This window comes from Bos indicus, chromosome 5, assembly GCF_029378745.1.
Source record: "Bos indicus isolate NIAB-ARS_2022 breed Sahiwal x Tharparkar chromosome 5, NIAB-ARS_B.indTharparkar_mat_pri_1.0, whole genome shotgun sequence".
Lineage (NCBI taxonomy): Eukaryota > Metazoa > Chordata > Mammalia > Artiodactyla > Bovidae > Bos > Bos indicus.
Genome location: NC_091764.1, coordinates 80580326 through 80600848, shown reverse-complemented (window position 1 = coordinate 80600848; position 20523 = coordinate 80580326).

The following is a 20523-nucleotide window of genomic DNA, read 5'->3' as shown; positions in this document are numbered from 1 at the left end:
ACTTTGAAAAATATTCCAAGGCTACAGCAGTGAGCAAATTAGATCCTTACCCTGGCTGAGGTCTTGGCCTTAGGGCAGAGTCCAAGATGGAGGGCAGTGAGAAGCTGGCGGTCAGCACAAAGGGCATAATGAAGATGCAGTCCTGTAGGTCAGAGGTGCAGGTGTATTGGTTGAATTATGTGTGGGTTCGGGACCTGAGAAGCAAAGTGTGGGCGGCCTGGCCTCAGGGATACATAAAGAGCTGTGTGGCAAGATCCTCATATGACCTCTGCCCAAAGTTGACTCAATCTGGTTCCAGCCAAATGTTATTCATTCCTCATTTTAAAGAGTGACATAGTCACTCACCAACTCCCAAAGGCCTGGAATTAATCAAACTTGCAGAGAACACACACACACACACACAAAATGTATTTAATAACCTGGCAATTGTCTATAAAGCTTAGCATGGGGAGCCCTCCAGTGGCCATTAAAAAAATTGAACCCTGATCAGTTTGGGCATCAGATAGTCTCTACAATCAACATTTTGAAAGTATCTGTTTATTATCCCCAGTCATATAACAGCATCTAAAATGAAGCTAGTCAAGATCTCTAAGAAGAAGAAAAGGAGTCTTGCTTTCCTCAAGATTCAGGTCACAGCACGGAAACAGTTGACATTGAAGTTGGCTTTCTGAGTTTGTTCTGGCAAAGTGTATGACTTTGGGCCCTTTCTGCCCCTCTCCGCTCCCTGAGCTCCTTCTCTGTTGCCTTCCTGTAGTTCTAAGAATCAAGAGAAATTACTGAGTTGACCAGCTAGTAGATAGTTCAGTTCAGTCGCTCAGTCGTGTCCGACTCTTTGTGACCCCATGAATCGCAGCACGCCAGGCCTCCCTGTCCATCACCAACTCCCGGAGTTCACTCAAACTCACACCCATTGAGTCAGTGATGCCATACAGCCATCTTATCCTCTGTCATTCCCTTCTCCTGCCCCCAATACCTCCCAGCATCAGAGTCTTTTCCAATGAGTCAACTCTTCACATGAGGTGGCCAAAGTACTGGAGCTTCAGCTTTAGCATCATTCCTTCCAAAGAAATCCCAGGGCTGATCTCCTTCACAATGGACTGGTTGGATCTCCTTGCAGTCAAAGGGACTCTCAAGAGTCTTCTCCAACACCACAGTTCAAAAGCATCAATTCTTCGGCACTCAGCTTTCTTCACAGTCCAACTCTCACATCCATACATGACCACTGGAAAAACCATAGCCTTGACTAGATGGACCTTTGTTAGCAAAGTAATGTCTCTGCTTTTGAATATGCTATCTAGGTTGGTCATAACTTTCCTTCTAAGGAGTAAGCATCTTTTAATTTCATGGCTGCAATCACCATCTGCAGTGATTTTGGAGCCCCAAAAAATAAAGTCTGACACTCTTTCCACTGTTTCCCCATCTATTTCCCATGAAGTGATGGGACCGGATGCCATGATCTTCCTTTTCTGAATGTTGAGCTTTAAGCCAACTTTTTCACTCTCCTCTTTCACTTTCATCAAGAGGCTTTTTAGTTCCTCTTCATTTTCTGCCATAAGGGTGGTGTCATCTGCATATCTGAGGTTATTGATATTTCTCCCACCAATCCTGATTCCAGCTTGTGCTTCTTCCAGCCCAGTGTTTCTCATAATGTACTCTGCATCTAAGTTATATAAGCAGGGTGACAATATACAGCCTTGACGTACTCCTTTTCCTATTTGGAACCAGTCTGTTGCTCCATGTCCAGTTCTAACTGTTGCTTCTTGACCTGCATATAGGTTTCTCAAGAGGCAGGTCAGGTGGTCTGGTATTCCCATCTCTTGAAGAATTTCCCACAGTTTATTGTGATCCACACAGTCAAAGGCTTTGGCATAGTCAATAAAGCAGAAATAGATGTTTTTTCTGGAACTCTGGTGCTTTTTCTATGATCCAGTGGATGTTGGCAATTTGATCTCTGGTTCCTCTGCCTTTTCTAAAACCAGCTTGAACATCTGGAAGTTCATGGTTCATGTATTGCTGAAGCCTGGCTTGGAGAATTTTGAGCATTACTCTACTAGCGTGTGAGATGAGTGCAATTGTGTAGTAGTTTGAGCAGTCTTTGGCATTGCCTTTCTTTGGGATTAGAATGAAATTTCATAGTAGATAGGAGGTGTTCTAAGAATGCTCATTCCGTCCACTTTTCCCAAGATCATTGCTTATGGTTGTTCCATTAGCTTTGGACCTTACAAAGAACAGAAATATTTTGTTAGTTGTCTCCTTCCGTGTTGTCTTCCCAACTTGCCTGATGACTGGCTCTTCATACTTCTTTATAGTCACAAACTAATGTCTACCTTGTATATGGTCAGCCCTTGGCAAATGCTGATTATACTTCAGTATTTATATAACAAATATTTCTCCAGGGTCTCCTGTATCAGTTACTCACTGAGCACTTTGATTGAGGCTCACCTGCATCCCCAGCAAGAAGAGGCATTCTCTCACTCTCTTGTTCTCTCACTCTTATGCTCCCCTACTCTCTCTTGCATTTAAGTAAAAACAAAAAAAAACTCACCTAGGAAGATTTGGGCTAAGTTATTCATTCCACACTCTTTGCAAGGTGGATATTCACAATGTGGACAGTGAAGAATTAAAATTAATCTTCTGGCTGAAAGGTTTCTATTCATCAAAAATCTCTTCCTCCATGTTTTTCACTAGATACTGTAAAGAGCTGTTCTGTTCTGAGCTTAGTCACTCTTTGCAACCCCAGGAACTGTAGCCCACCAGGTTCCTCTGACTATGAAGTTTTCCAGTCAAGAATCCTGGAATGGTTGCTATTTCTTACCCCAGGGGATCTTCCCAACCCAGGGATCGAACCCATATCTCTTATTTTCCTGCATTGACAGGAAGGTTCTTCATCACTGGGAAGCCCAACAATACTGGAGGGGGTTGCTATTTCCTACTCCAAGGGATCTTCCTGACCTAGGGATCAAACCTGAGTCTCCTGCATCTCCTGCATGGTAGGTGGATTCTTTACCACTGAGCTACCTGGGCAGCCCAAAGAACTGTTAGGAGTGTCTGAAACTTAAAATTATGCTTTTTGGTTCTCAAGTCTTTTCCATCAGTTCCCTAGTGGTGGTGAAAAGAGAAGAGGAGGATACTCTGAGAGTTCAATGAGGAGACGTACAGTACATGGGACCAACTTGATAAAAGGTAATGAAAACAGATAAGACTAATGAAAAGATATCAGAAGAAAGAAAAAAAGAGTGGATAACAAGACAGACAAGCTCAAAGAAATTCTCAGGATTATTTCCCAATCCCTGCATATTAGCATGTATGCTATAGCCTTTGAACATAACTCACTGGATAAGTATCAGACTAGCATATAACTGAATAGGTCAAAGTTTGTAAGGTTATATGTTTTTAAAGGGAGTAAAATATGAATTAACATGGCCATAACTGTCTGGAATCCTGAGTGTTTTCATATGTATCATTTATATGTGGCAGGTTTCACTTTCCAAAGATGATCACAACAATATCTCCCATCTTACTAGTTCTTCTACAATGTGACCTTATCACACCCATCAAAAGGTAGAGTCTAATACCCGCCTACCCCCTTTGAATCTTCGGACACCTTCAATGACAGAGTCCACTAGAACTGACACAGAGAGCTTTCAAAACCAGGTCCTACAGGGCAATGCCACTTCTACTTTGTTTGTTTGAACCTTGCACTTGTCACTCCACACTTTGCTGTAAAAAGATTGATCACTCTTACATTGCCCACCAATGAAGCCACATGTTGTTGCCCTGGTCAGCTGCCAGACCTTAGTGAACCAACTTGGACATCCAGCCAATTTGGGCTTTTAGATGATGGTATCTCCAGCCAACATCTTACATCTGCATGGGTGACCTCAAGGGAGAACTAGCCAGATGAATCTTGTCCCCACAAATTTTGAGCACAATAAAATCGCTGCTTTAAATTGCTAATTTGGGGTATGTGATTTGTTATGCACTCTATCAGGTCTAATCTCTTGAATCTATTTGTCACTTCTGCTGTATAACTGTAAGGCATATGATTAGGTCATACCTGAATGGTCTAGTGCTTTTCCCTACTTTCTTCAATTTAAGTCTGAATTTTCAAAAGGAGTCCACAATCTGAGCCACAGTCATGAACTGCTTCTAACAGAAGCAGAAGATATCAAGAAGAGGTGACGCGAATACACAAAAGAAATATACAAGAAAGATCTTAATGACTTGGATAACCACGATGGTGTGATCATGCACCTAGAGCCAAGCATCCCAGAATGTGAAGTCAAGTGGGCCTTAAGAAGCATCACTATGAACAAAGATAGAGGGAGGTAATGGAATTCCAGCTGAGCTATTTCAAATCCTAAAAGATGATGCTATGAAAGCGCTACACTCAATATGCCAGCAAATTTGGAAAACTCAGCAGTGGCCACAGGAATGGAAAAGGTCAGTTTTCATTCCAATCCCAAAGAAAGGCAATGCCAGAAAATGTTAAACAATTGCACTCATCTCACATGCTAGCAAAGTAATCCTCAAAATTCTCCAAGCTTCAGCAGGACATGAACTGTGAACTTCCAGATGTTCAAGCTGGATTTAAGAAAGGCAAAGGATCCAGAGATCAAATTGCCAACATCCACTGAATCATAGAAAAAGCAAGCAAATTCCAGAAAAACATCTACTTCTGCTTTACTGACCACACCAACACCTTTGACTGTATGGATCACAACAAACTGTGGAAAATTCTTTAAAAAATGGGAACACCAGAGCATTTTACCTGCCTCCTGAAAAATCTGTATGTAGGTCAAGAAGCAACAGTTAGAACTGGAAAAGGAACAACACACTGATTACAAATAGGGAAAGGAGTGCATCAAGGCTGTATATTGTTACCCTGTTTATTTAACTTGTATGCATAACATATCATGTAAAATGCCAGGCTGGATGAAGCACAAGCTGAAATCAAGATTTCTGGGAGAAATATCAATAACCTCAGATATACAGATGACACACACCCTGATGGCAGAAAGCAAAGAACTTAAGAGCCTCTTAATGAAAGTGAAAGAGGAGAGTGAAAAAGGTGGCTTAAAGCTCAACATTCAAAAAATGAAGATCATGGCATCCAGTCCCATCACTCCGTGCAAACAGATGGGAAAACAATGGAAACAGTGACAGACTATTTTCTTGGCATCCAAAATCACTGCAGACGATGACTGCAGCCATGAAATTAAAAGATGTTTGGTCCTTGGAAGAAAAGCTATGACCAACCTAGATAGCATATTGAAAAGCAGAGACATTACTTTGCCAACAAAGGTCCATCTAGTCAAGGCTATGGTTTTTCCAGTGGTCATGTATGGATGTGAGAGTTGGACTGTGAAGAAAGCTGAGCGCCGAAGAATTGATGCTTTTGAACTGTGGTGTTGGAGAAGACTCTTGATAGTCCCTTGGACTGCAAGGAGATCCAACCAGTCCATTCTGAAGGAAATCAGCCCTGGAAGGACTGATGCTAAAGCTGAAACTCCAGTACTTTGACCACCTCATGTGAAGAGTTGACTCATTGGAAAAGACTCTGATGCTGGGAGGGATTGGGGGCAGAAGAAGCGGACGACAGAGGGTGAGATGGCTGGATGGCATCACTGACTCAATGGACATGAGTCTGAGTGAACTCCGGGAGTTGGTGATGGACAGGGAGGCCTGGCGTGCTGCGATTCATGGGGTCGCAAAGAGTCAGACACAACTGAGTGACTGAGCTGAACTGAACTGAACCTTTTAAATTTAAAAAGTAAATAGTACTTTTCTTTTTACCTCCTCTCCCTCTTGTATATTTCCACTTAATTTGTTCTGAACTTACAGTCATATCCTGGGTCTAATATATTCAACAAGGGTTTTACGTTAAAACTTTGAAAGAAACATTACAAAACAAACTTGGAAAATACATAGATATAAGCTAAGACCAGTAGTATAGAAATATAGGTGTAGATATAGATAGATATTGGAGAAGGAAATGGCAACCCACTTCAGTATTCTTTCCAGGAGAACCCCATGGACAAAGGAGACTGGCAAGCTACAGTCCATGGAGTCACAAAGAATTGTACACAACTTTGTGACTGAAAAACAAATAGATATAGATATCATGGCTTGCAATGCCTATGTTGTTCTTTCACACAATTAAAACAACTTGAAACAAAACATATTTAACTGGTGTGGAAAAAATCCAAACACTGTTGATTAATCTTGGAACACAATGCCCAAGAGACAAGGGTATCTGAAGATATATCGTCTAGAGCTGCTCTGTTCAGTGTGGTAGTTACCAGCTGACTGTTTTAATTTAAGTAAGTAAAACAAACAGTCCAGTGTGGCACTAGCCACACTGTGAGTGCTCAGGAACTACCTGTGGCTAGTGGCTATCATCTTAGATCGGCAGATATCAAGCATTTCCATCAGCACAGAAAGTTCTGTTGAAAACACTCCTCTAGACAATTAACTGTTTCTCTTCATCAATATTCAGGCTGCTGTGTGGAAATGATTTGAAATGAAAAGAATGTAATGTCTTGAATCACAAAACACTATTTTTTGTGCACATCAATCTCACAATAATAGATCTTATTTGTATATGAACTTTGGACGAGGGATTGATGATTTTGAAATGTGGCTATACATTTTTATTCATTTTGAAAATTTTCATCAATTTTTGCCTCATGAATATCCAAATAGGTGCTAAGTCATGAAGTCAGTCTTGAATTTAGATGGCATTTAGAACATATAACTTTATAACGTATATTAAGTAAGATGAATATTTGCATATAACTTCCCTAACCCTGCTCTGATACCAGGCTCCTCTGACCATGGAACTCTCCAGGCAAGAATGCTGAAGAGGGTAGCCATTCTCTTCTCCAGGGGATCTTCCTGACCTTTATCAATTAGTGTTTTCATTTTCTTCAGATGAATACCCAGTAATGGAATTGCTGTATCATATGTAATTTTATTTTTAATTTTTTGAAGAACCTCCATACTGTTTTCAGGAATGGCTACATCAGTGTGCATCTCTACCAATAGTGCACAATTGGTAGAGATTGTGCACTATTCCTCTTTCACTTTCATCAAGAGGCTCTTTAGTTCTTCACTTTCTGCCATAAGAGTGGTGTCATCTGCATATCTGAGGTTATTGATATTTCTCCCAGCAATCTTGGTTTCAGCTTGTGCTTCATTCAGCCCGGCATTTCACATGATGTACTCTGCATATAAGTTAAATAAGCAGGGTGACAGTATATACCACCTTGACATACTCCTTTCCCAATTTGGAACCAGTCTGTTGCTCCATGGCTCATTGGAACCTAATTAAACTTAAAATGCTTTGCACAGCAAAAGAAACTATAAATAAAGTGAAAAAACAACTCTCAGAATTGAAGAAAATAATAGCAAATGAAACAACTGACATAGGATTGATCTCCAAAATATAAAGGCCAATCATTCAGCTCAATACCAGAAAAAACTGTTAAAAATCTACAAACAACAAATGCTGGAGAGAGTGTGGAGAAAAGGGAACCCTCTTGCTCTCTTGGCAGGAGTGCAAATTGATATAGCCACTGTCTCCATAGTGACTGTATGGAGGTTTTTTAAAAAACAAAGAATAAGCCTATCATATGATTCAACAATCCAACTACTGGGCATATACCCTGAGGAAACAATAATTGAAAAAGACACATGTACTTCAATGTTCATGACAGCACTGTTTGCAATAGTTAGGGCATGGAAGTAACCTAGATGTTCATCTACAGATAAATGGATAAAGAAGTTGTGGTACGTATATGCAATGGAGTATTACTCAGCCATAAAAAGGAATGCATTTGATTCAGTTCTAATAAGGTGGGTGAACCTAGAGCCTATTATACAAAGTGAAGAATGTCAGAAAGAAAAAGACCAGATATCACATATGAATGCATATATGGAATCTAGAAAGATGGTATACTGATGAACCTATCTTCAGGGCAGCAGTGGAGACATAGACATAGAGAACAGACTTGTGGACACAGAGAGGTAAGGAGAAGGTGGGATGAGTTGAGAGAGTAGCAATGAAACACACGCTTCACCATATGTAAAATTAGATATCCAGTGGAAATTTATTTTATGGTGCAGTGAGCTCAAATTCAGTGCTCAAATTCACTGTGACAGCCTAGAGGGGTGACATGGGGTGAGAGGTGGGAGGGAGGTTCAAGACGGAGGGAACATCTGTATATCTATGGCCAAGTCATGTTGATATATGGCAGAAACCAAAGCCATGTTATAAACAATTATCCTCCAAATAAAAATAAATATTTTTTAAAAGAAAAGGATATCTTTTTTGGTGTTAGTTCTAGGTGTTGTAGGTCTTCATAGAACCAGTCAGCTTCAGCTTCTTTAGCATCAGTGGTTTGGGCATAGACTTATGTGACGCTGAATGGTTAGCCTAGGAAAAGAATCTAGATCATTCTGTCATTTTTGAGATTGCTTCCAAATATTGAATTTTAGACTTTCATTTTCTTCTCAGAGATTTTTGCCCACAGAAGTAGACATAATCGTCATCTGAATTAGATTCACTCATTCCTACCCATTTTAGTTCATTGATTTCTGAGATGTTGATGTTCAATCTTGGTATCTAATGCTTGATCATGTCCAATTTACCCTGATTCAAAACCTAACATTCCTTGTTCGTATGTAATGTACTTTGCAGCATTTGCAGTACTGTTGAAGCCTCGTTTGGAGAATTTTGAGCATGATTTTCTAGCGTGTGAGATGAGTGCAATTGTGTGGTAGTTTGAGCACTCTTTAGCATTGCCTTTCTTCAGAACTGGAATGGTAACTGACCTTTTCCAGTCGTGCGGCCCACTGTTGAGTTTTCCAAATTTGCTGGCATATTGAGTGCAGCACTTTAACAGCATCACTTTTAAAACTTGAAATAGCTCAGCTGGAATTCCATCACCTCCACTAGCTTTGTTTGTACTGATGCTTCCTAAGGTTGAGTTGACTTCGGACTCCAGGATGTCTGGCTCTAGGTGAGTGATCACACCATTGTGGTTATCTGGGTCATGAAGATCTTTTTTTTTTTTTATAGTTCTTCTGTGTATTCTCGCTTCCTTTTTTAAATTTCTTCTGCTTCTGTTAGGTCGATACCATTTCTGTCCTTTATTGTGCCCATCTTTGCACGAGATATTCTCTTGGTATCTATTTTCCTGAAGAGATCTCTAGTCTTTCCCATTCTATTCGTTTACTCTTTGCATTGATTGAAAAAAAAAAATTGAAAAAAAAAACTGAAAAAAATTTCTTTGCAATGATCACTGAGGAAGGCTTTCTTATCTATCCTTGCTATTGTTTGGAACTCTGCATTCAGATGGGTATATCTTTCATTTTTTTCTATGCCTTTTGCTTCTCTTGTTTTCTAAGCTATTGGAAGGCCTCCTCAAACAACCATTTTGTCTTTCTGCATTTCCTTTTATTGGGGATGGTTTTCATCACTGCCTCCTGTACACTGTCATGAACCTCTGTCCATAGTTCTTCAGGCACTTTGTCTATCAGATCTAATCAGATCTAATGCATTGAATCTATTGCAGATGTTCAAGCTGGATTTAGAAAAGGCAGAGGAGCCAGAGGTCAAATTGCCAACATCCGCTGAAACATCAAAAAAGCAAAAGAGTCCCAGAAAAACGTCTACTTCTGCTTCATTGACTATGCCAAAGACTTTGACTTGTGGATCACAACAAACTGTGGAAAATTTCTGAAAGAGATGGGAATACCAGACCACCTTATCTGCCTCCTGAGAAATCTGTATGCAGGTCAAGAAGCAACAGTTAAAACCAGACTTGAAACAATGGACTGGTTCCAACTTGGGAAAGGAGTATGTCAGGCTGTATATTGTCACCCTGGTTATTTAATTTATATGCAGAGTATATCATGTGAAATGCTGGGTTCGATGAAGCAAGACTGCTGGAAAAATATCAATAACTGCAGATATGCAGATGACACCACCCTTATGGCAGAAAGAAAAGAGGAACTGAAGAGCCTCTTGATGGAAGTGAGAAAGGAGAATGAAAATTCTGGCTTGAAACTCAACATTCAGAAAATGAAAATCATGGCATCCAGTCCCATCACTTCATGGCAAATAGAACTGGAAACAATGGAAACAAAGACAGACTTTATTTTCTTGGGCTCCAAAAGCACTGCAGATGGTGACTGCAGCCATGAAATTAAAAGACACTTGCTCCTTGGAAGAAAAGCTATGACCAACCTAGACAACATATTAAAAAGCAGAGACATTACTTTGGCAACAAAGGTCAGTCTAGTCAAAGCTATGGTTTTTCCAGTAGACAAGTATGGATATTAGATTTGGACTATAAAAAAAAAGCTGAGCACCAAAGAACTGATGCTTTTGAACTGTGGTATTGGAGAAGACTCTTGCGAGTCCCTCGGACTGCAAGGAGATCCAACCAGTCCATCCTAAAGGAAATCTGTCCTGAATATTCATTGGAAGGACTGATGCTGAAGCTGAAACTCCAATACTTTGGCCATCTGATGTGAAGAACTGAGTCTTTGGAAAAGACCCTGATGCTGGGAAAGATTAAAGGCAGGAGGAGAAGGGGATAATAGAGGATTTGATGATTGGATGGCATCACCGACTCGATGGACATGAGTTTGAGCAGGTTCTGGGAGTTGGTGATGGATAGGTAGGCCTGGCATGCTGCAGTCCATGGGGTCACAAAGAGTCAGACATGACCTAGTGATTGAACTGAACTACAGGACTGGACTTTACTTTCACTACTAGACATATTCACAACTGAGCATTATTTCTGCTTTGGCCTAGCACTTCATTCTTTCTGAAGCTATTAGTGATTGCCAACTGCTCTTCTTTTATCACATATTTCACACCTTCCAACCTGGGGGGCTCACTTCTGGTGTGATGGAGGGATAAATTAGGAGTTTTAAACTAGCAGACACAAATTAATGTGTATAAAATGGATATCTTTTATATGTCACAAAATGATATTCAGTATCTGCTGCCTGGCTCTGGAGCAGGGAGCAGTCAAGAGGAGATACCCTACATCCAAGGTCAGGAGCAGCAGCCATTAGGAGATACCCCATATCCAAATCAGAGAAACCCCAGTAAGATGGTAGGCACTGAAAGAGGGCATCAGAGGAGAGACAGATTGAAACAACAATCACAGAAAAATTACCAGTTTAATCACATGGAGCACAGCCTTGTCTAACTCAATGAAACTATCAGCCATGTCATGTAGGGCCACCCAAGATGGACAGGTCATCGTGGAGAGTTCTGACAAAATGTGGTCTGCTGGAGAAGGTAATGACAAACCACTTCAGTATTCTTACCTTGAGAACCCTGTGAACAGTATGAAAAGGCAAAAAGACAGGACACTGAAAGATGAACTCCCCAGGTCAGTAGGTGCCCAATAAGCTACTGGAGATCAGTAGAAAAATAATTCCAGAAAGAATGAAGAGATGGAGCCAAAGCAACAACACCCAGTTGTGGATATGACTGGTGATGGAAGCAAGGTCTGATGCTGTAAAGAACAATATTACATAGGAACCAGGAATGTTAGGTCCATGAATAAAGGCAAATTGAAAGTGGTCAAACAGGAGATGGCAAGAGTGAACGTTGACATTTTAAGAATCAGCGAACTAAGATGGACTTGAATGGGTGAATTTAACTCAGAAGACCATTATATCTACTACTGTGGGCAGGAATCCCTTAGAAGAAATGGAGTAGCCATCATAGTCAACAAAGAGTTCAAAAAACAGTACTTGGACACAATCTCAAAAACGACGAATGATCTCTGTTCATTTCCAAGGCTAGCCATTCAATATCACAGTAATCCAAGTCTATGTCCTGACCAGTAATGCTGAAGATGCTGAAGTTTAATGGTTCTATGAAGACCTACAAGACCATCTAGAATTAACACCCCCAAAAGATGTCCTTTTCATTATAGGAGACTGGAATGCAAAAGTAGGAAGTCAAGAAACACCTGGAGTAACAGGCAAATTTGGCCCTGGAGTATAGAATGAAGCAGGGCAAAGGATAATAGAGTTTTGTCAAGAGAACACACTGGTCATAGCAAACACCCTCTTCCAACAACAAAGCAGAAGACTCTACACATGGACTTCACTAGATGGCCAACACCAAAATCAGATTGATTGTATTTTTTGCTGCCAAAGATGGAGAAGCTCTATAGCAAAAACAAGACCAGAAGCTGAGTGAGGCTCAGATCATGAGCTCCTTATTGCCAAATACAGACTTAAATTGAAGAAAGTAGGGAAAACCACTAGACCATTCAGGTATGACCTAATAAAATGCCTATGATTATACAGTGTAAGTGACAAATAGATTTAAGGGACTAGATCTGATAGAGTGTCTGGTGAACTAGGTATGGAGGTTCGTGACATTATACAGGAGACAGGGAGCAAGACCATTCCCAAGAAAAAGAAATGCAAAAAAGCAAAATGGCTCTCTGAGGCGGGCTTACTAATAGCTGTGAAAAGAATAGAAGTGAAAAGCAAAGGAGAAAAGGAAAGATATACCCATCTGAAGGCAGTTTCAAAGAATAGCAAGGAGAGATAAGAAAGCCTTCCTCAGTGATCAGTGCAAAGAAATAGAGGAAAACAAGAGAATGGGAAAGACTAGAGTTCTCTTCAAGAAAATTAGATATACCAAGAAAATATTTCATGCAAAGATGGGCTCAATAAAGGACAGAAATGGTATGGACCTAACAGAAGCAGAAGATATTGAGAAGAGATGGCAAGAATACAAAGAAAAACTGTACAAAAAACATCTTCACGACCCAGATCATCAAGATGGTGTGATCACTCACCTAGAGCCAGACATCCTGAAATGTGAAGTCAAGTGGGCCTTAGGGTACATCACTACAAATCAAGCTAGTGGAGGTGATGGAATTCCAGTTGAGATATTTCAGGTCCTAAAAGATGATTCTTTGAAAGTGCTGAACACAATATTTCAGCAAATTTAGAAAACTCAACATTGGCCACAGGACTGGAAAAGATCTGTTTTCATTCCAATCCCAAAGAAAGACAATTCCAAAGAATGCTCAAATTACCACACAATTGCACTCATTTCTCACACTAGTAAAGTAATGCTCAAAATTCTCCAAGCCAGGCTTCAGTAATAAGTGCACTGTGAAATTGCAAATGTTCAAGCTAGTTTTAGAAAAGGTGGAGGAACCAGAGATCAAATGCCAACATCTGTTGGATCATTGAAAAAGGAAGAGAGTTCCAGAAAAACATCTATTTCTGCTTTATTGACTATACCAAAGCTTTTGACTGTGTGGATCACAATAAACTGTGGAAAATTCTTCAAGAGATGGGAATACCAGACCACCTGACCTGCCTCTTGAGAAACCTGTATGCAGGTCAGGAAGCAACAGTTAGAACTGTACATGGAACAGACGTTCCAAATAGGAAAAGGAGTACATCAAGGCTGTATATTGTCACCCTGCTTATTTAACTTCTATGCAGAGTACATCATGAGAAACGCTGGGCTGGAGGAAGCACAAGCTGGAATCAAGATTTCCAGGAGAAATAGAAGTAACCTCAGATATGCAGATGACACCACCTTTATGGCAGAAAGTGAAGAAGAACTAAAGTCTCTTGATGAAAGTGAAAGAGGAGAGTGAAAAAGTTGGCTTAAAGCTCAACATTCAGAAAACGAAGATCATAGCATCCGGTCCCATCACTTCATGGCAAATAGATGGGGAAACAGTGGAAACAGTAGCTGACTTTATTTGGGGGGGTCCAAAATCACTGCAGATGGTGACTGCAGCCATGAAATTAAAAGACCTTTTCTCCTTCGAAGGAAAGTTATGACCAATCTAGAAAGCATATTAAAAAGCAAAGCCATTACTTGGTCAGCAAAGGTCCGTCTAGTCAAGGCTTTGTTTTCCCAGTAGTCATGTATGGACGTGAGAGTTGGACTCTAAAGAAAGCTGAGCACCGAAGAACTGATGCTTTTGAACTGTGGTGTTGGAGAAGACTCTTGAGAGTCCCTTGGACTGCAAGGAGATCCAACCAGTCCATCCTAAAGGAGATCAGTCCTGGGTGTTCATTGGAAGGACTGATGTTGAAGCTGAAACTCCAATACTTTGGCCACCTGATGCGAAAAGCTGAATCATTGGAATAGACCCTGATGCTGGCAAAGATTGAAGGTGGGAGGAAAAGGGGATGACAGAGGATGAGATGGGGTGCATGGTATCACCATCTCAATGGACACGAGGTTGGGTTAACTTCGGAAGTTGGTGATGGACAGGGAGGCCTGGTGTTCTGTAGTCTATGGGGTGGCAAAGAGTCGGACACGACTGAGCAACTGAACTGAATTGAATAATTATCTATAAGGGATAATAATCTGAAAAGCATATATAACCCCACTTTCTGCTCATTTGCATTTGTGTGAAATAGTTTTTTCCATGTTTTCACTTTCAGTCTGTGTGCTACTTTAGCTGTGAACTAAGTCTCTTGTGGGGCAGAGGTTAAAGCGACTGCCTGTAATGTGGGAAACCTTGGTTTGATCCCTGGGTCGGGAAGATCCCCTGGAGAAGGAAATGGCAACTCACTCCAGTATTCTTGCCTGGAGAATCCCATGGACGGAGGAGCTTGGTGGGCTACAGTCCACGGGTCACAAAGAGTCAGACACGACTGAGCGACTTCACTTTTACTTTCACTTTCAAGTCTCTTGTAAGGAGATTATAGGTGCCTTGTTTTTTCATCTTATCAGTCATCCTACATATTTTGACTGATGCTCTTAGTCCATTGACATTTAAAGTAATTATTGATAGGTATGCTCTTATTGCCATTTTATTATTTGTTTTCCAGTTGTTTTTATATTTCCTCTTATTTCTTTTTCTTTTTGCTTCTTCCCTTGTGGTTTACTGTTTTTAGTATTATGCTTATAGAGGTTTGTGTGTGTGTGTATGTATTGTATTTAGGTTTTGTATTTGCATTTAGTTTTTGTATAATTTTTTATTTGTGTTGGTTGACATGTTATAGTTAGATCTATAACTATAGGTTGATCTATAGCTATATCTACTTGTTTTAAGCTGGTAGTCATTTAAGTTCAAACACATTCTAAAAAATCTAGATTTTTTACTCTCTTCCCTCATATTTTGCATTTTTATGTCATTTTATATTCTCATATTAACTATTTAGTGTATAGCTGCTTTTACAACTTTTTATCTTTTAACCATGAAGGTTAACTGCTGCTACTGCTAAGTCGCTTCAGTCGTGTCCGATTCTGTGCGACCCCATAGACGGCAGCCCACCAGGCTCCCCCATCCCTGGGATTTTCCAGGCAAGAATACTGGAGTGGGTTGCTATTTCCTTCTCCAATGCATGAAATTGAAAAGTGAAAGTGAAGTCGCTCAGTCATGTCCGACTCTTAGCGACCCCATGGACTGCAGCCTACCAGGCTCCTCCATCCATGGGATTTTCCAGGCAAGAGTACTGGAGTGGGATGCCATTGCCTTCTCTGATGAAGGTTAAAAGATAGCTTATTTAAGTGATAACTCTTATCCCTTACTATATATTTGCATTTCCTAGTGAGATTTTTCCTTTCCTATAGATTCTTCTTTTCCACTTAGAGAAGACCTTTTAACTTTTCTTTCAAGGTAAGTTTAGTATTGAACTCTTTTACCTGTTGCTTACCTGAGAGGTTGTTTATCTCTGTTTTGATTCTATATGACAACCTTGCTGGGTAGTATATCCTAGGTTGCAGATTTTTCCCTTTCAGCATTTGACTGTTTCATGCCACTCTCCTCTGACCTGCAAACTTTCTGCAGAAGTATAAGCTGAAAGCCATGGAGGTTCCCTAGCATGTGGCTCTTTATTTTTTTTTTTTTTCCTGCTGCCTTTAGAACTCTCTCTTTATCTTTGACTTTCACCATTTTAATTAGGATATGTCTTGCTGTGGATGTGTTTGGGTTTATCTTGTTTGGAACACTTGGTACACCCGCATTTGAATTTTTTTTTTTCCTTCTTCAGATTTGGGAAGTTTTCAGTCCTAATTTCATCAAATATATTTTCAATCCCCTTTCCCTCTTTTTTCCTTTCAGGTCCCCAATAACATGAATGTTGGTATACTTGATGCTATTCCAAAGATAACTTGTCCAATGCACAGCTATAACACAGAATAAGCAGGGCTGGGAACATTCACTCAGTTCTGGCTGCACTGCACCAGGGTGGTCAGAGAGATCAGGCAGCAATCAGAACAGCCTTCAGTCCACCCTCTCCACTGTGCCTGGGGACAAGCCAGCCTGCTTGCTCCTCTTGAGTGGAGTCCAACCTTCCCACAAGCCCTCCCATTAGTTCCAGAGTCCCTCCAACCAGGCAAGGAGACTCAGCTTCCCTTTGTAGGATCATAGGGCCAGGATGCCCCAAAAGTGGCTTGAATCATTCACTCCCCATAGCAAATCTCCACTCATGTAATCTCTCTTTTTTTCTGAGTGCCCCCACCCCGACAGGTCTCAACCTGTTCAATTCTTTTCCTTTCCCACACAATTCTGTGTGTATCTGTCTTACAGCCTTGGTTTTACAGGTTTCTTTCTGCCAGTTTCCAGGTAGTTTTCAGTGAGGATTACTCCAGATGTAGATGTATTTTTGATGCATTCATAAAGAGAGGTTAGTTCCATATCCTCCTACTGCACTGTCTTGACTGACATTATTTGCTACCACCTTTGCTTTGTCAAGATCTTACCATATTGCTTAAAAAGGCTCTTTAAACTTTACAATTATTTTTTATGTTTCACATTAGTCTAGTCCAATGACACTTTTTAAAGTTTTGTTATTAGCATTTCAGTCTCATTTTAGTTCAAAACCTCTTTTTTTTTATCCCATATCCATAAATCCCTTCCATTCCAGGCTATAGTGAGCCATGGAATTTTTTTGCTTTGGAGTATAACTTTCTCTATCATCCTCTTAGCTTTTCTCCTGCCTTTTCTCTTACTCTTGTGAGGAATACGCCAAAAGTGGCCATTGTTTTATGGGGGTAAGTTTTATCTCCTCTGTTTTTTAAATTACTTCCTGTTTCATGACATGTATTTATTTCTACACTTGTCTATTATCTTTCTAATTGAATGAAAAGCAGAGCCTTTATTTATCTGGTTTACTACTCTATACTTTTGTCAGTGCAGTTCTTGACAAATAGTAGGTACTTAGTAAATATTTTGTTGAGTGAATGACAGCCTGCTCATGTAGCTCAGTCTGTGGATTTTGTTTGTATAGGAGGCTAAGGGATCCAGTCCTTCAAAGATTTCTTGATCCTCTTGAAAGATGTAGTTAGAGGTTCTGTCCAGCCACCAGATGGAGATATTGTGTCTACAGTCCCCTATTTTGTGTGCCTTTCCCCCATAATCTGAATATTTCTGGTAAGCCTTCAGGGTGTTAACTTTATCTTCCCTTTGCATCCCTAAATTAATACCTGTGGACATAGGGTGGAGCCATCTTCCCAAGAAGACTTGAGTGGGATGAGGAAGGCACTGCATCCTCTCTTCAAGGGTCTTCCTTTTGTTGTGGCACTTCCCCAAGTCTCCATGTCTTTTTCTCAACAATTACCCTGCTACAAAATGTGAGGACAGTCTTTGTTTTCTACTGGCACCTGCAAAATTGATAAGCTAGGTTCTTGGCGGCTCCCTGGCACTCTTCTCCATAGGACAGTTACCATTTCCTGAAGTTTGCTCTTCTTAAGAAGGTGATATGAACTCTACTGTTCCCAACTTGTTTTTATTTTAGTTTGTTATTGTATAAACTAAGGGAAAGGGGCTTGGTATACTGATTTTTTTAAAAAATTATTCTTTGGAGTATTTTCACTCTGATATCCCCCCTCAGTAACTCTTGGAAAGCAGGAAAAGATTAAAAGTAATTTATAACTTTATAATCAATTGGAGAAAAACATAGGCAAAAAATATGATAATAAGAATGAATCATTTTGTTTTCTACCTTGCTAGTCTGTACTAGTTCTATAGAGCTCATGTATACTCTCCCTTTACTGCTTCTGAAGTTTCTCTAAGAATTCCAATGAGATGCAGAGACCCAGGTCATAGACTTATCACCAAATCTTACTTTTTCAGGTTTTAAAATTCAAAGGTTGAATAAACCCTATGTCCTGAAAAAATATTTCCCCCACCTACCACCCTTTTCAGTAGAACCAGAACTTTTGTAAAGGTCTGTTTCTTACTCAGATGAAGGCCCTAATTACCATAGTCCCTAAACGGAATCCCTTCATTTACTAAATAAACCTAGATAGGGTCCCACACTTGAAGACACTAGAAAAAAATGGGTTAATCCTTCAAATCTGGCAGTGATTTTTAAAGACAATCCACAGGCCTGCAAATACTAGCTACAATATAAACTGCTGCTGCTAAGTCGCTTCAGTCGTGTCCGACTCTGTGCGACCCCATAGATGGCTCTCCTGCCCCTGGGATTCTCCAGGCAAGAACACTGGAGTGGGTTGCCATTTCCTTCTCCAATGCATGAAAGTGAAAAGTGAAAGTGAAGTCACTCAGTCGTGCCCGACTCTTAGCGACCCCATGGACTGCAGCCTATCAGGCTCCTCTGCCCATGGGATTTTCCAGGCAAGAGTACTGGAGTGGGGTGCCATTACTACCCACAAATTCAAAGACTAGCAAGCCATTCACCCAAACCACTCCAGTTCAGTTCAGTTCAGTCACTCAGTCGTGTCCAACTCTGTGACCCCATGAACTGCAGCATGCCAGGCCTCCCTGTTCATCACCAACTCCCAGAGTCCACCCAAACCCATGTCCATTGTGTCAGTGATGCCATTCAACCATCTCATCCTCTGTTGTCCCCTTCTCCTCCTGCCCTCCATCTTTCCTAGCATCAGGGTCTTTTCCAATGAGTCAGCTCTTCACATCAGGCGGCCAAAGTATTGGAGTTTCACCTTCAATATCAGTCCCTCCAATGAATACCCAGGACTGATTTCCTGTAGGATGGACTGGTTGGATCTCCTTGCAGTCCAAGGGACTCGCAAGAGTCTTCTCCAGTGCCACAGTTCAAAAGCATCCATTCTTTGGCGTTCAGCTTTCTTTAGAATCCAACTCTCACATCCATACATACATGACCACTGGAAAACCCATAGCCTTGACTTAGATGGACCTTTGTTGGCAAAGTAATGTCTCTGCTTTTAATGTGCTGTCTAGGTTGGTCACAACTTCCTTTCCAAGGAGCAAGTGTCTTTTAATTTCATGGCTTCAATCACTATCCACAGTGATTTGGGAGCCCAGAAAAATAAAGTTTGACACTGTTTCCACTGTTTCCCTATCTATTTCCCATGAAGTGGTGGGACCGGATGCCATCATCTTAGTTTTCTGAATGTTGAGCTTTAAGCCAACTTTTTCACTCTCCTCTTTCACTTTAATCATGAGGCTCTTTAGTTCTTCTTCTCTTTCTGCCATAAGGGTGGTGTCATTTGCATTTCTGAGGTTATTGATATTTCTCCCACCAATCCTGATTCCAGCTGTGCTTCCTCTAGCCCAGCATTTCTCATGATGTACTCTGCATATAAGTTAAATAAGCAGGGTGACAATATACAGCCTTGACGTACTCCTTTTCCTATTTGGAACCAGTCTGTTGTTCCATGTCCAGTTCTAACTGTCGCTTCCTGACCTGTATACAGGTTTCTCAAGAGGCAGGTCAGGTGGTCTGGTATTCCCATCTCTTGAAGAATTTCCCACAGTTTATTGTGATCCACACAGTCAAAGGCTTTGACATAGTCAATAAAGCAATATAGATGTTTTTCTGGAACTCTCTTGCTTTTTCGATGATCTAGTGGATGTTGACAATTTGATCTCTGGTTCCTCTGCCTTTTCTAAAACCAGCTTGAAGATCTGGAAGTTCATGGTTCACGTATTGCTGAAGCCTGGCTTGGAGAATTTTGAGCATTACTTTACTAGCGTGTGGAATGAGTGCAATTGTGTGGTAGTATGAGCATTCTTTGGCATTGCCTTTCTTTGGGATTGAAATGAAAACTGATCTTTTCCAGTCCTGTGGCCACTGCTGAGTTTTCCAAATTTGCTGGCATATTGAGTGCAGCACTTTCACAGCATCATCTTTCAGGATTTGAAATAGCTCAACTGGAATTCCATCACCTCCACTAGCTTTGTTCGCAGTGATGCTTCCTAAGGCCCACTTGACTTCACATTCCAGGATGTCTGGCTCTAGATGAATGTCAGTGATCACACCTTCATGATTATCTGGGTCATGAAGATCTTTTTTGTACAGTTCTTCTGTGTATTCCTGCCACCTCTTCTAAATATCTTCTGCTTCTATTAGGTCCATACTATTTCTGTCCTTTATTGAGCCCATTTTTGCATGAAATGTTCCCTTGGTATCCCTAATTTTCTTGAAGAGATCTCTAGTCTTTCCCATTCTGTTGTTTTCCTTTATTTCTTTGCATTGATTGCTGAGGACGGCTTTCTTATCTCTCCTTGCTATTCTTTGGAACTCTGCATTCAAATGGGTATATCTTTC